Source organism: Protopterus annectens, chromosome 15.part0 (assembly GCF_019279795.1).
Source record: "Protopterus annectens isolate FY-2018-M chromosome 15.part0, PAN1.0, whole genome shotgun sequence".
NCBI classification, from domain to species: domain Eukaryota; kingdom Metazoa; phylum Chordata; order Ceratodontiformes; family Protopteridae; genus Protopterus; species Protopterus annectens.
In genome coordinates, this window is record NC_056749.1 from 180,668,759 (window position 1) to 180,686,531 (window position 17,773).

Below are 17,773 nucleotides of genomic sequence, written 5' to 3' on the forward strand. Positions count from 1 at the left end.
AAATTGAAGTCCCACATATTCTTACAGATACTTCACAAATCAAAGCCTTGATTAATTTAACATATACATGAGAGAATAGCTTACTAATCTATATAAAAAATAATAAACTAAACATATTTTGCCTTATGCTATATATGTCAAATGGCAACCTTGAGAGGGATCTCCCTAAACATTAATGGGTTAAACAACCCATGTAAGAGGAGAAGTTTAATCAGATATCTTAACCTGCATAGATCTAACCTAATATTTCTTCAAGAAACTCATCTTCTTAAAAACAATATTTATTTATTTATTTTCAGTTTGATTACCGGGGAGGTCCACTGGGCTCAAAGAGCCCATTTTCAGTGGAGGCCTGGGGAGAAAACCTCCATAATACAAAGTACAAGCTACATAATGCAAAGTGCAATGCATAGTTGCAAAGGTACCAGTTAAACAACTTGTAACTAAGAATAGCAAAACTAAGCAAAGTTAACTGCAATATGAAGTAAAATATAATACATATTTACATGTTTACTGGTTGAGAAACAGTATTACAGAGTTAAATTTTACAGAGGTTTGAAACATCTGAGAATGGTGTAAAAGATAAACTAGAAACCAACAAGTACATTAGTTTAGTCAGCTCGGAACATACATAGAAAAAAAGGGGGGGTAGCTATCCTGTGGAACAAATCCATACATATTCCCAAAATTATTAAGACATACAAGGATGACAAGGGAATGTTTTGCATGGTTACAGTACAGATTAATAGAAAGATTTTTACATTTATCAACATATATTGGATACAAGGCATAGGTATTACCACAGTGAAACAGCATTTCAGTCAAACAATACTCCACTCTAAAGGAAACATCATATTAGCAGGTGATTTCAATTGTACTCTATGCGATAATGATACTACTACCTTGGGAAGAGGAAAGTTACAACTAGTGCAAAACATCTAAAAGACTTTATTAACTTATATCATTTGAATGACATTAATAATCAAGCTGAGACTAAGTCACTACCATATACTTTTTTTCCAACAGACACAAGTCTTACTGTAGAATAGATAGAGTTCTGATCTCTAACCAACTTGTAAAAGATTTATCTAAATCGATGGTTATTTCCTGCCCAATATTGGACCATAATTCTATCACTTTTGAACTTATGGTAAATGTAACACACAATACCCAGATTAGAAGAATTCCTGCCTACTTAACTCAACTAAAAGACTTCAAAGAATTTATAAATAAGGAGACACAAAACTTCCTAGAAATAAACACTACACCAGATATTTTGATTTTATATATGTTTCAGTTGCTTTTCTGCTGTAATCAGTGTGATATGACCTGGCTTTGTAAAATAGTACTAATTTGTGGTGTAACTGGTTACATTTAAGATTATCATCTATAATGACACCCCGAAACTTGGTATTGGTGACTTGTTCTATTTTGGTGTTGTCAGTGCTAGTTGGTGGGAAGTTACTAGATTTAAATGTGATGATGATTTTGTGTGTGTGTGTGTGTGTGTGTGATTCAATAGTAGTTGTGATTCTCCTAGCCAGGTCTCAATAATGGGAGAAGGAATCTTGGGTGGATGGAGTTATCATAATGATGGAGCTAAGCAAACAAGATTTGAGTCATCAGCATATTGTATGATTGTTGCATGTTTGGCAGTATGGTGCATGTGATTTATTAAATATATTAGATAAGAGAGATCTTAGTATTGACCCCAGTGGTACTCCTGGATATCTTAGTATTGGCCCCAGTGGTACTCCTGTTTGTACTGGCAGGTGAGTACAGTAGCAGTCCTACCATTTGACAGATTGCGTATAGCTGTTAAGGTAGATAAAAAACATTCAATGACAGTACTGATTAATATTAATTGTGATAGTCTGTTGAGTAAAGGACAGAATATATACAGAAAAATACAGAATGAGATGCTTTTTAGAGGTCCAGAAATAGAGTGGAGATAGAGTTACCAATACATCTGTTCTGGGTGACTGTAACTAGAAAATGTAGCAGAAGCAGATGCCTTGTGGACAGGGGAAAAGTAAGTGCTCTTCTAGCAAAAAACTTTGGGTTTGATGATAGATACTTTGTTGTAGTACTTTAAAGAGTGAAGGAAGTATTGCAATAGGGTGATAGTTTTAAAGATCAGTGGAGCCATCTTCATGTATTTGTATAATGTAAGAGGTTTTCTATATTTTGGAACACATGGTTCTTATAAGAATTTACTGATTAATACAGGGACTAGATAGCTTATTATATCTGCTGATAATGTAGTGGGTTTGAATTCATTCAAGAAGTTCTTTATTGTAATCATTGGGAATGGTTCACATGAAAAGTTATTTGTCTGATTAGCAATGCAATTTGAGATGAAAGGAGGCATATTTACATTATTTTGGATGATTTAGAGGTAGTAGCTATAAAGTGCTTAATGAACATGCAAGCCATAGTCACATTAGTTTCCTTGGGAAGAGGGTTTGAGGTGGACTCGATACCTAGCTATAGGAGACTAGTTATAGTAGATTAGAACAGTTTGGACTGTTGGAGTTTGTTGTCTGTGCTGTTGAGTAAATGTTATCTTTGTCTAAAAAAATGTTTTTGGTAAGATTTCATAGGTGACAGCAATTTTGATAATTTGTTTTGCCTTTGAGCCATTTATCCCAAGAACTATTGCTTGTTTTCATTAAGTGTATTTTTTGTCCATGTGTGGTGTCTATTATGGAAGATTTTTTTTGTCTGAATGTGATACACTCAAGTATATGTTTCTGAAAAGAGGATATCCTGTTAGTTTTTTCATGGAGATTTTACTTGAAGTTGTTAATAAAAGAGAAAGGGCTTTCTATCTACCTTTGCTAGGAGAAGATTTAGGACACCAGAGCCCTAACACTAATAATGACACAATTATTCAAGCCACTACTTCAGGTATTAGTGACTACAGGATTTCCTTAATAACTGTCTTTTCGCCTGACAGCATTGCAATAAAACAAATTCTTAATAAGAACTGGTCCATCTTAAGACAAGATGAAGCTATTAGACCCTTATTATAAGCCATTCTGACTGTCTTAATTGTAAACATTGCTAATATTGAGTTAATCTCTTTCAAAAATTACCAGGTATCACACGAAATGAAAAAGTATTCCAAGTAGAATATTCATTGTGATTAGTGCAGTTTTGAATAGGAAAGAAAAATGTAAAATTTCCCATCATACAAGGTCATTCTTAATAATTGACCAAGTTTTTGCATGATTATTTGAAAAGCTCAAAGTTGGATCCTGGTTTAAAAGGATACCTAGATATTTCATAGAATAATTTATTTTTGTATCATTTTGGAATATCCCATCTAAAGGGAAGTATCTGGGATTTAAAGGTAAAATTGCAGATTTATGGAAATTTAGTTTATAACAAGTAAACATTGAGTAGATAGAAAATTGGTTTAGAATTTTAGGGAGCTCTGAATTTAAAGAGGAACAGTATATGGTAATATAATCAGTGGCAAAGGCAGTTAAAGAAACAGGAATACTGTTGAATTTAGGAACTGAATAAAATTATTTTTGTATGCTTGACATAAATAGAGGTTCAACGTAAAGATGAATAGATATGGAGAAAGGGGGCAGCCTTGCCTGGCACCATCAAAAATGTGGATAGGATTTGTGATAACTTTGCTGATTGAAAGTTGCATATAGGGATTGAAATTTAAAGCCTGAATAGCGTTTATTAACTCTTCAGGGAAATCCAAATGCTGCACAATAATGCAAGTAAAGTACAATCAAATGCTTTAGTGGTGTCAACAGCTAAAGCAATCGAATAATGGTTAGACTTATCATTATGAGTTTATAAGGATTCAAGGGTAAGAGTATGATCATTACTTTGGCTTTCAGAAATCTGGACTGAAAATGAGAAATTACTGATGGAAGTATATTCTTAAGTCTGTTAACTAGTAAGGTGGCACAGATTTTTAAGTCAACATTAATGAGAGATATTGGTCTACAGTTTGCAGGGTCACTGGAATCAAGGTTTGGTTGAGGAATAAGGATAATTTTGGAGCCACAAGTGAGCGGCTTTGGTCAGGTTTTGTTTGTTTTGTTTTTAGAGAAGCCATAGATACAGTTGTATGATTATTTGTATATGTGTTGTGGATTGACTTTGGGTGGCTAGGGTTTTGCCTGCTATAAGTGGTAGAGGGTCATGGGTTTCAGGGTGTTTTAGCACATACTGCCAGTATTTTATGCATTATAGGTATTTGACTGACTCTAACATAGACTCATTTTTTTTTTATTCTAGCTTTAGGTTTATTATAGTGGTCGGATTGTTTTAGCAGAATGCATTTTTAAATAGGTGGGATAGTTGTACAGGGAAGAGCAGATTTCATGGGCATAGCTGTTTAGTGAATTGTGGACTCAGTAATAGTACTCTTTGCATGGAGTCAAAGGTTTTGTGACAACTGAAAGATTGCTTAGAGGAGACAGTATGGCTAAGAAATAAGGTTACATATTACAGCTATAGTATATAAAGTTGATTTTTTCATTTGGAAATTATAGGAGGCTGATTATTCTAGTGAGTTGAAGATTTGCTTCTAAAGCCTTAATGTAGTTAAGAGTTTGATTTAAGGTGGGTTAGAATTAAATATGCTAATTACAGTGTAATGTTTATGGTGGGGGTTGTAATGTGAAAGGGGCTGGTCAAGAGGTATACTAAGTGGGGAGAGTTGATTATGAGCGGACTTTGAACAAGAGGGATTGCTGGTGGAGGGGATGAAGAAATAGTTATGTATAATGGAAATGATGTTGTAGTGGGAAGGATGAGGGAGGGTTGGAGAATATAGCACTGCTGAGCAGGCCTACTCTTGGGCAGCAGAGAACTGTTTCACAAAACAGAGTAAAAATATCTTTCATCTTCTAATAAGGACTATGGAACTAGAAGGTAAGTGGTATAATTTCAGTTTTCACCCTTGGAGAAACTAAGGGGCAGGGGGCAGTACTCTAATCAAACATCAAGACAGGTAAAGCAAATATTGAGTATTACTATCTAAAAGCACCAGTTTATGTACTCCATGTATTTAATTAAGAAAAAAACAGGAGTTCTTACAGATTAAAACTGGTTATTTTCCTCTTTTTTCTCTTTTTAATGCTGACTAAACAGTCTGTGTATATAGAGTTTGGATTGATTTTAGAGTTCATTTAGTTCCTTTCCAGTCTATGGCAGTTGGGTGGAATAGTGGGATTTGTAATGGTCAACCTGTTTAAAACTGTTTACCTTTATTTTTTCTCCATTTTAATGATGTCTGAACAGCTTGCTTATAGGGTATCTTTGTTTATATGTTTGGTCATATGTTAAAAAGCTACTGTTCTAATAACTGAAGGTATAACATACATTTTTATATCATGAACTCCCATTCCTTCATCTTTCCATCCTGTTATATGATGTCCTAAAGCTATTTTATATTTGCTGTGTGTGCATTAAGAACTTCAAAAGTAATGTCATTAAATTGCTTAATGTGTTCTTAAGAAAGAATTACATAAATTACATATACATTATTGATAAATCCAAGAAAATTAGCTTCTTATAATAGACTAAGTTAAAAGATTTTAAAGAGTGATTTCTAAAAGGAATACATAACCTTTCAGACCAACAATGATGCTAACATTTCTGATGTGATCCTATAGCAAAAGGCTTCCTTTAGCTTACAAAATGTTAAATATTTTTATTCTTTAACTCCTAAAGACTTACATAAATTAGCTCTTAGATCCAAAATGGTAAGAAAAACTAATCACATCATTGGTATATCTATGCCTGGTAGTAATAGGAAATAAACAGCTCTGGAATAAAATTCTGAACTGTTTACAAAAATGAGAAAAATTAATGCACAAAATGTTTACACAAAAATTAAAAAGCAATTTATGCCTTTTATAAATAAGAAAACACATGCAATTATATTCACAGCAGATAAGGAAAGTAGAAAAAATTCTAAAACAGAAAAGAGAACAGATGAAAAGGTTCAAATAAAATAAAGCTCCAGGTAGTAATGTCATCTTTCCTGAATTATATACAAGATTACCTCACAATGTTTTATTTCATATACATAAAGTATTCATAGAAATTAAAATCGTTTAACTTACCCCATCATGGAAATATAATTTCTCCTTTGTTAAAAGAGGGCAAAGGCCGATCTCTATATTATTCGCATAGACCTATTAAATTACTTAATGTTGTTTAAATATTTTTATGTCAGTCCTGGCCAGTAGATTAAAAATATACTACCTACATTAATAGAGGAAGGCCAGACAAGCTTTATATTTCATAGGCAAACACAGGGCAATAGCAAAAGAATAATTACCTTAATTGATTATGCAAATAACAATAAACAAAAACTATCTATAATTATCTTCCATCTAGATAAACTATTTGTTTCAGCAAACTGGCCATATTTATGTAAAATATTAAAGGTATACAGACTTCCAAATGATGTATATAATTTTATATCTCCCATTAATCATCTTTATCAAAATTCTCATTCTCGTATGTTGAACTAGGATCTGCTATTCCTCAATTAATAAAACTAAGGACAAGAAACAAAGCTAGCCATTGCCTCCTTTATTATTTTTACTGAATATTAAGGCTCTAACCAAATAGATAAAACTTTACAATGATAGGATTTAAAATACATTATCAACATATTCCCAAAAACTCAGTTACTTGCTGATTATTTACTATTAATGATAAGGAAAACTGATTATTCATTAATAAGTATAAAAAAATTATATTTTGAATTGATATCAGATCATACTTAGGGGTCACTCTAACATGCAATTGTAAATGAATAGCAACAACAAATTATAAAATAGTTTAGATAATATTAAAACAAGTATTACTTTTTTCTACAGAAGATGCTATATATTACACAGACAGCTTTAATTCCTTCTTAAGCACATATTAAATATTTAATGACATTACTTTTTGAAGTTCTTATGGCATGCCCAACAAATCTTGGGGCATCAAGCAAAAGGCATGTAAGAACATGCAACATGTTTGCACTTTATGCATTTTTAAATATTTAAACAACTTACCTCTCTTATTGCCACCACTGAGGCCATTTACATTTAATGAACCATGTTTTGTCACATACATATTGCTATTACTAATTACTACTCTGTGATCTTTGTAGTAACCCAGATCCTTACAATAATGGTTGTATGAAAACAAAAGGAAAACTATTGTCTAAAAATTCATTTTATAACAAAAGGAAAACTATTGCCTGAAAGTTAATTTTATTTGAAATAGGCACTAAAAGTAGAGTTAACAATTAATTATTAAACTACAAGTAAACCAATTCCCTTCCACTGAACTAAAGGTTTCTAGTTTAAATAAAATAGCACTCAAACTACCCTTCTAATTCTCATTCACTCTCTCTCCAACACCCACTTATGCTAGTTACCCTTATTTTAAATATGTCGACTACTATATGTATCATCAAGTAAATGCTTTATATAGCTTATTTTTAAGCATGATATAAAAAAATCTACCTTATGGATGGTCAAAAACAAATAAAAAGTATATGTTGTGATTCTTATTACCATGTATTAGTTTGTATCAATTTAAACATACATTTAATCTTAAGGTTCTTAGGTATTTACCAGATATGAAATCAGGGAGACCATTGAAGAGACTATCCTAGTTTCACAAAACCCAGAGAACTGTCTAGCCAGTAAGCTCAGAGTCATACAACAAGCAGTCAAAGGTTGTGGGAAACAAACACTGGACCACAAGAAGCAGCCCAACAACAGCTCACACTTTCAGTCCACTTCAACAGTCACCAGATCTCAAACACTCACAAATGATGACATCATTAACTTTTGCAAGGCTGTTCACATTCCACAAACAAAATCATATGCTACCTGATCTGACATCTGGAGCCATCAATAATCACAATTTATGTGAACCTGAAGGTATCTCTTTAGCAATCCTTTGATAACACTATCTGAATGTTCAAAGCACATATATTCCTGCTGCAACTAATATGTACCAACATTTTTTTTTTACAGTGGAATATAACATATTTTAATTTCACTTCAACACCATCATATAATAGTTTGTATACTTTTAAACATATATTTAATCTCTATATTCATAGCTAGTTACTAGGCATACAGTCAAGAATCCCTTTGAGTAAACCATCCCAGCCTTCCAAAAACTGCAGAGCATTATCCAATCAAGTAACCCTGCCCAGAGTTATGTAGCAAACAGACAAAGGCTATTGAAATCAAACCCATATCAAAAGAAACAACCTGTCAATAGTTCATAGTTTCATTCTACTGCACAATCTGGCAGATATCAAACTCTCCCTAACTCTAATATTACTATTGCTCTCAAGGTTGTTCAAGGCCCATAAGCAAAGTCATATGCCATTCAGTCAGACATCAAGCCTCTACCAATTATGAATTTATGTGAAGTTAAAGGTACTCCAAAAAAATTTGAATAACCCTATCTGAACGCTCAAAGCACACACATTCCTGCCTTAACTAACATGTACCGACAATGTACAACATGGAAAAAATGTTTTAACTTCATCTCCCTACATTTCATTTTGTATCCATTTAAACATATGGTCAGTCTTTAGGTTCATAGGTAGTAACCAGGCATGAAGTTAGGGTTATCATTTAAGAGACAATGCTTGCTGCAAAAAAAAAAATGTACTGTCTGGTCAAGTAAACTGTTCAGAGTCACAAACTAGGCGGATGAAGGCTTTGAGAATCAAACCCTGGTCTACAAGAAACAACAATGCATAGCTTCAGTTCACTGTGTTAACTACCAAGTTTCAAATTCCCCTAATTACTTATATTATTAATTCTCTTAATACTGATCAGGTTCTGTAAATAAAATCTTATGTCATTTGTGCTGCCAGTTTACAATCACAAGTGAGAAAATCTCTTCATTATTTACCCGAACCGAATGAGTGAAACAGACATCCAGCGAGTCTTCAGATCATCGAACGTGGTAATGTCAATAATGTCGACTTCAACATTATTGACATTACCCAACTTACTTTCACATCCGGAGATATCTTATACACATTTTGCAGGGGGCAAGCCCCCTTGTGCCCCCCACGCCCCCTGCTAATTTTATATTCTAACTCCCAGATCGCACTGCAGTGAGGAAAATGGTAATTTTCCCTATTCCCACTGTAGTGTGATCCATTGAAAACAGTGACTCTCACAATGGCGAATGCAAGCTGCATCTCGATGTTCCAGAGGTGGCATGATCTCAAGTCAGGATTTTCAAATTTTGCACCTTTACCCTTGACTACCTGAATGACGGTAAATTGCCCTTCACACTTTCGATGGCAAACCTGCGCTGTCATTTGTGCTATTACCCACCAGTTCAGTAAGATATCTGAATCTCAACATATGGGGGATTGCATTCACTTGTAGCACATTCAATCATTGTATACATTTTCTTAAATGCTGCATTAAGAGAAACTGATGAGATTGTTGGTGATAATGGATTATATATGAAAATACCTTTAGTAAATACTTTTTTCTTTTTGCACACAGATAATGGACATCCCTCCACAATCAATGGAAGCTCTCCTTTATGGACAATTTGTAAGAACAAGCAGAAATGAAAAGTATTGCATAATTTGTGAAAAAGTAGCGACATGGCAGGCAGTCAGAAAAGCTGACAGAATTATAAGACGTGGTAAACAGACAGAATCCATTAGCTAGAGATATAATGAGTTTGGGTGCAGCCCAAATGTATTTTGTTATAGTGTACATGAATATCCTCATAAAGTCAGACAGATTATTCAAATTATTTTATTGAACTGTTGCATCTTATTATCAGATCACCTAATCACCCAGCTTTGTGTACAATAATTCCGTTAATGTGGGTAAGATTACTTCTTATAAGATGCATCTAAAAAATGTTTTGTTTAGGTAAAGGAGCTTTGGTGTGTACATAAACCACCATATATTAATACGTAAATTTTCAAACTAAGGCTGCATTTTATATTAATTAGAACTTGCATTGGTCAGACTACCAGAATAGTCATGTTTGCAATTCAGAAGCATCTCAAGGATGCTAAGAACAAAAACATTGGACATCCTTTACATATTTTTGAGTGTCATCAGGGCAACACTACATTTCTTGACAGCCTTCTATATAAACAGAAGGGGATAGTATGTTTGCACTTAACAGACTGTGAACAATTTGAAATTCAAGTATAATTTTTTGTAACCCAGATGTTTAATTCTTGATTTGAGGTGGCAGAATCTGATTAACTGTCAGATATTCTTAATGTTTGTATATACAATAGTAGCAAGGAATGGAATTGGAATGGTTTGATAATGTATTAAATCCAATTTCAGTTTTTCTCACATTTGTGGTCAGTGTGGGTCAATTGAAACTGTACTTAAATCAAATTTGAATACCCTTGGAGGTATTAGGCTGAGGTGCAGGGGTGCATTTTTTTTTGCAATAAAAGCAAGGCTTTTAGATATGAAACATTTATTATATTTATAGTTTAAAGCATAGCTCTCGACCTCTTAGCACAAAAAAAAACCTGGACAAAGCCAAAAATAATGGGGGCAAATCCTCAAAAACATGGACAAATTTTAAATAATGCTCTTATAAACTTAGAAAGTATCCAGATAAAAGGTTTTGTGTTACCATGTACCTGAAGGATACCAAGTATGAAACCCACATGACTCTCATTATTTAGTGAAACCAATCCTCACAGATTTGCCACAAAATTCCCTCCCCCAAAAAATCACTACTTTTATGAGGAACAGACCAAAAATATGAGGAAAAATGTGGACATTCTGTGAAAAATCTGTACAGCTGAGAGGTATGTTTTAAAGCACTTTGAAACTGATGGTATGGGGAGCCTGGCCCTCTTCTAAAGATTCTGTGACCTTACCAAAGAAATGAATAGGCTGACTATTGAAGTTTACAAGTAATGCTAGCAAAACTAATAAGTCTACAGTTACTGTCATTTGTAGTGGAGCCATGGGGAGTGATAAATGTGGCTATTCTCCATGCTTCAGGTTTATAACCTGTGGAGAAACTAAGCTTAACGAGATTTATAACAGGCTGAGATATGTGTTCTTTGACACTTGCAAGCAAACAACCTAGAATATTGTCAGAACCCATGTAACTACTGATCCAATGCTGTCAATCTTCATTTTATCCACAACAAATGGGTTTGGATCTAATCCTTCGGATCCAACTTGACTGATGCTAAAGCTCGTAGCCACCAAATCTCTCAAGCTTCTCCCTTACCCAGAGTGCACCCTGCCAATTACCTCAGATCTCGTTTGCTGCTTCTAGCTAACATATGTGGTCTACCAGTTTCTCTCTAGCTGTATTGGATAAGTAAAGCTTTTTCTTCATAATTTTGTCTATTGAACAGTTTTTTTTTATTTAGCTTACCTTTTAACGTTTAGTCTTTAATGTTTGTGGTTTAGGATCTCTATTGTTCTTTTCTCCCTTGCCTCCTTGCATTTATTTTTAAAAAAAAGTTACTTACTATTTTCAGTTGTCTTCATCTTAAACATTTTCAAGGATTGTTAGTGTTGATTATAGAGATTGCATAATGAGTAACAAACCTGTGGGTCTCAAGAAATGTTCCAAATGTGAGCTCTGCCTTCAAGGCTGTGAAGAGAGTGTTTGCTGCCTTGGCAGTCCTGATGGAACCTTCCCCTCAGATCCAGCCTACTCCACCATGATGCCCCAGCATCTGGAGCCTCAACAAATTGCTCATGGACATTCTGTACTGAAACCTCAGGTTCCCTCTCAGGGAGTTTTGATTTCTTCTGAGACTTCCTTAGAACATCCCACTGATGTACTCAGGAAAAGGACATGCAAGATGCACCTAGACTCCCCACAGGAGACTGTCACTGAAGACATGGATTTCGATGAAGGAGAAGGGTCTGCACAGTCACCTCCTAAAGATGTTCCCTTTTGAGACATCTTAGAATTCCTGAAGCAGAGAGGCAGCTGGACATCCTCCAAGCCTACAGTGAACACATCTGTACTCCTAGATGCTTTTGGTACAGGACCCTCTACTTCCTGGGTGACTCTGCTTGCTAATGAGCTCATGGACATGATCTCTAGGTGGGCATGGAAGGAGCCTGACTCCATAGAATCCATACCTCAGAGACTGGACAGGATAATGGCACCACCTGTAGACAGACAGTTTTGGGTTTAAGGGATTCCAATTGATGCCATAGAGACTGCGGCAACCATGAAGAAGGAACTAGCCAACAAGAGTTTCCCTGTCCATCCCCCAAACAGGGAGTCATAGGTGAAGGATACACTAAAGAAGCATGTCTTTGCTTCAGTGACCTTTGCCTTCCAGTTGCTGTATCATCTGGCACATTTTGTTAAACTTCAGAGAGATTTGACTAAGGAATTATCAAATACTCTCTCAGGAACTGTCTCTGCACATGTTAAAGATTCATTAACTTTTCAGTTGGCAATCCTGCAGGCTATTTCCAATAGTTCCACTAAGTTAATTTCTAACATAGTGGAAGGAACCTCAAGAGCTGCTTGTTCAGGCATTTCTATGAGGAGGCATGCCTGTATGCACTTGAGCGATTTTACGGAATCATTTAAGAATGATTTCATCAATTCTCCTTTTGATGGAACTACCGTTTTTGGCTCTAAAGTGAAAGAAATGCTGTCCAGATGTGAGAAAGATGGAAAGACCTTGTCTGCCTTGGACATATATTTTTCGGCCCGCAAAAGATTCTTCTCCAGAAATCAATGCAGTGGCCGGAAAATGTGGTTCAAAAAGTCCCAAGGTCTATTCTATTATTCACATAGAGGAAGTGTCCCCAGAGGCAGAGGGGGGAACTGCAATGGATGTTGTCACCCTAGTGGTAGAGGTGGCCTGCAAAACCAGGGTTCACGAGAATCTTTCTTTGGTAAACCCTACCAACACTCCTGAATAGAGGACCAACTGTCCACCTCTGGAGACAGTCAGGGGAAGGTTGTCCCTGCACTAGAGAGCCTGGATAGAATTAACAAAAGATATTTGGGTGCGGAGGATTATATCCAGAGATTATATAATACCATTTTCCTTACCATCTCCAATTCCAAGAAAACTCCCCAGTGTTCCACCCAGTCAGAGGGATCAAGCAGCAATTCAGATTCGAAAGCTGCTAGAAAAGAGAGTCATCCAAGAGGCCCCACCAGACCAGACAGGATCAGGAACTTACTCAAGGCAAAAAGACAACATACTTTAGACCAATTTTGGATCTCACAAATCTAAACAAATCTGTTCAATGAACCAAGTTGTGGATAGTGATAGTTCAGTCCATTCTCCATTTTCTGTGCAAGGACAACTGGATGTGCTTGATAGATCTTCAGGATGCCTACTATCACATAAAGATGAACAGGTAATCTAGAAAGCACCTACAGTTCTGGCTGGGAGCCAGTCACTACTAATTCAGAGTACTCCCCTTTGGACTCACTACAGCTCCCGGGGTGTTTACCAAATACATGGCAGTAGTAGCAGCATATCTCAGACTGCAGGAATTCCGGGTGTTTCCCTACCTGGACAACTGGCTCATTACTGCTCCAACCAAACATCAAATCATACATTCAAGAGATCAGGTTCTCCACACCTGTGCTGTCCTAGGAATAACCATAAACTACAACAAATCGCATCTTCAATCAACTCAGACATTGGAATTTATTGGAGTGCTACTCAGCACAAAGACTGCCATTGCTTCCCTTCCACCACACTGAGCTCTAACTATAACATCACAAGTCAAGAAGGTTGTAGACAACATGTCAATCTCAGCCTGCACAGTTCTCCAAACTCTGTGCCTCATGGCAGCTGCGACAACCTTAGTTCTGTTGACCAGGTTTTACAGTGTATGTTGGCTACTCAATGGTCAATGTTGTGTCAGATAAAAATTACCAACACTTGCAGAAGAGATTTCTATTGGTTGATCCAGTCCAATCAAGTACTCCATGGCCATCATACCTTTCAACCTCTTAAAGCAAGAAATCTGGACAAAGCCATAAATAAGAGTGGGGAAAAGTCCCAAAACTAGGGATGATTTCTAAATATTGCTCTTACAAACTTAAAAAGTGGATAGAATAACAGGCTTTGCATCAGCATGAAATTTCTGAAGGGTATGAATTCTGAAACTCAAAAGTAAGTCATTATTTCCTAACTTCAATCTTAATGATTTGCCAGTAATTTACCAAAAAAACACAATTTTATGAAAAACAGACCAAAAATATGAGACAAAAATCTCCACATTCTGCAAAAATCTGTACAGTTGAGAGGTATGATGGACATCCATTCATTCCCCAACTGCACAAGGCCATAGTGACCATGAATTTTTCCGAGATAAGGTGGGGGGCATTATCTGGGGAAGACAGTCCAGGGTACTTGGTCCCCTGAGGAGGCTAATTTGCATATAAATATCCTAGAGATGAGAGCAGTGCTCTTGGCATTGTGAGCATTTCAAGATGTTCTTCCCTCCGGGATGATTGCAATTCAAACAGACAACATGTGAGTCATCTGGTACATCAACAAACATGGGGGAACCAAATCTTACCCATTGTGTTGAGAAGCTCACAGGGTCTGGCAGTGGGCAAGCTGTTCTGACCACTTTCTTTTAGCAATGCACATTCTGCGAGATCCAACGTGATTTCAGACAAACAGAGCAGAAGCATGCTTCTTCCACATGAATTTCCCCTCACCAAAAAAAGTGGTGGATGAAATTTTCCATCAATGGTGCCAGCCATGCTGCTATCTTTTTGCCTCTCCCCTAAACAGCAAGTGTAGCAATTACTTTGCCCTGATTCCCCCATGGGGGCAGTCACTGAGGGATGCTCTATTTCATGATTGGCCCCCCCAGTATTCTTTATGCCTTCCCACCAACCCCTTTGATTCCAAAATTTCTGCAGAAAGCTGCCAGGTCGAAGAGTACAGTGATCCTCATTGTCCCCTATTGACCTTGACAAATTTGTTTTTCCTTTCTATAGCCTCACCTGGTCCATCCACCATGGAACCTAGATCTGACTCCGGACCTCTTGACTCACCCGACGGGCATGTCACACCCAGATATACCAAACCTCAATCTGACTGCTTGGCTTCTCCAGTTTCCTTAGTAGCCAGACAATCTATGCTTTCATAACCTGTCCGATGTATAATTCTGTCTTCCCATAAACCCTCGGCAAGGAAAACATATTCAAGTGAATGGAAACATTTTGCCATTTGGGCTCAGCAGCATAAACTTGACCCCTTTTCAGCCTCTACCAACCACATTTTAGATTTCATTGCTCACCTTTTTCAAAATGGTGCTAGTTTTTCAACCATTAAGGTTCAACTAGCAGCAATTTCAAATTACCATATAGGTTTGAATGACACACTCATAGCTTTTCAAAAAAATTGAGCAAGGCCTTTTTAAAAGAGACTCTTCTTCTAAAGCTTTCCTTTAACGACCCTATACCTCCATGAGACCTAAATTTGATGCTTCAGTCTCTCACACAACCTCCCTTTGAACCAACAGCTACATATCACCTTAAATATATTTCATGGAAGACTATTTTCTTGGTTGCCATCACTTCTGCAAGAAGAATTTCTGAGATCCAAGCACTATCTTCTAAACCTCCTTACTTGTTTTTTTCACAGAGATAGAGTGATCTTACATACCAACCCATTCTTTCTTCCAAAGGTGGTACCAGAATCCAACATAAACACTACTATCAATTTTCCAGTGTTTTTTTCCTCAATTTAAATAACCAAAACAAAATAGCCAGTACAAGTAGAGGAATCCAAGCCTTTATTAGGACTAAAAGCAGACCAATTTCAGCCCAAAGAGCCTTTATCAATGCAGAAAAATTTACCAACAAAGGGGAATATATCTTATATTTACTGGATGTTCACAGACAATTGCAATTCTATCTGCATAAATGTGTTTTCTTCTCTGGACCAAAATTGGGAAAATCAATTTCTAAAGTTACTCTATCAAAGTGATTAGCAAATTGCATCTCCTCTGTCTATAATAAATTAGGCAGTTCTCTTATACATCCATTGAAAGCACACTCCACTAGATCTGTGGCTGCTTCCATGGATTTCAATCTAGGATGTCTATGGATGAAACTTGTGCAGCAGCAACTTGGACTATTCCTCATACCTTTATCACTCATCAAAAATTGGATCTGGTCTCCAGAGGTAGGGCATCATTTGCTTCTATGGTGCTCAGGAATATCCTTCCTTGAGTCCGCCCTGGATACAAGTAGCTAGGGATGCTGTCCCATTTGTTGAAGATAGACTGAAGATTGACAACATCAGATAAAAAAGTTATGTACTCACCATGACATTCCATTTGTTTTGTCAATTTTCATTCTTCCTCAACTCCCCTTCCATTACCCCTGTCCATGACTTCTGGAGGAATGAGTATTTACATGGTTTCTGAACTGGTATGTTCATATGTATTTATGACTCTGGATATGGCTTTCCATAACTCTCTTCAGCCTTCTATGCTAATATAGCAGCAAACAAGATCTGAGGTAATTGGCAGGGTGCACTGTAGGTAAGGGAGAAGCGTGAGAGATCTGGTGGCTGTGAGCTTTAGCATCGGCTGAGTCAGATCCAAACCCATTCGTTGAGGAAAAATGAAGATCAACAACACAGATGGAATGCTATGGTGAGTACATAACATCTTTTTTTTTTTTTTTTACTAGCTCTAGATGGCTTCATGTGGGACAATAATGGGAGAAATGTGAACAGGCCAATGTAATACGCTAAAACTAAGCTTGCTGTAAGGATATTAGCTATGTTTTTTGGGGTCAGAGTTGGATATGTCATTGAAGATATGTACAGAGCAGCTAATAAGACATTATGGTTATCGTTGGTATTGGGTCTACTCTAAGTTCATAACTGGCTTTCGACTTCCTCTTGGTTCACCTAAAGATGTTCTTTAATGCTTTTAAATCACTTGTATAAGGAGTAAGAGAGAATTTTTGTAAGTGTCATGAGTATTTTCTTCTTCTTATTGAGCTGCCCACCATACAGACTTACGTTTGAATGTTTCAGGATATTTATGGCACATTTTAATAGGCTCCTCTATACATTTATTCCTAAAATAGTAAATCTCTGATGCATATTCAGGAGCAAGGACAATATCTTGAATTTGTTTGTTTGTTGGAATACATCAGTCATGTTTGTCCAAGATATCAATAAGAAGGAATACACTGTTTTTTAAATAGTCCCAATATATGTTTTTTATGGATGGGATTGTTTATATTAAGGCTTCAGGTTTCAGTCATTTGATCTGATTTAACAAAGAAGAAATTGAGATATGGGGGTGGTGTGGGACTGGGAAGCAGTTATCAAGGTCAAGCTCAAGGACGTTACCACTCCTGGTGGGAACTGGGACATTTCTGCACGAGGGAGTTATTATTTACAAATTCAGTACATCTATGAATGCATTTATTATTGACTGTATGTATAGTTTGCCAGTTGTTTGAAGAATATTTAAAGGTAAGTAAAGTCTCCTATAACAAAGGCATTTAGCTTAATGGGTAGCTTTTGAAAAATTGACAGATATCATTATGCTCTGAAAGGGACATGAAAGGGAATTTGTAGTGAGCAATGATGTGAACTGTGGCTTTGATGAGATATGCTAGAACCTCTATAAGCTCTGCGTTAACATCGTGCAAGATTTCACATGTCACAGGAGGGATCTTAATAAAAACTTATACATCTCCACAGCGCCCAATGGTCCTTGAATGCATTGGAGGTGCAGCACTCTGGGAAAGAGAA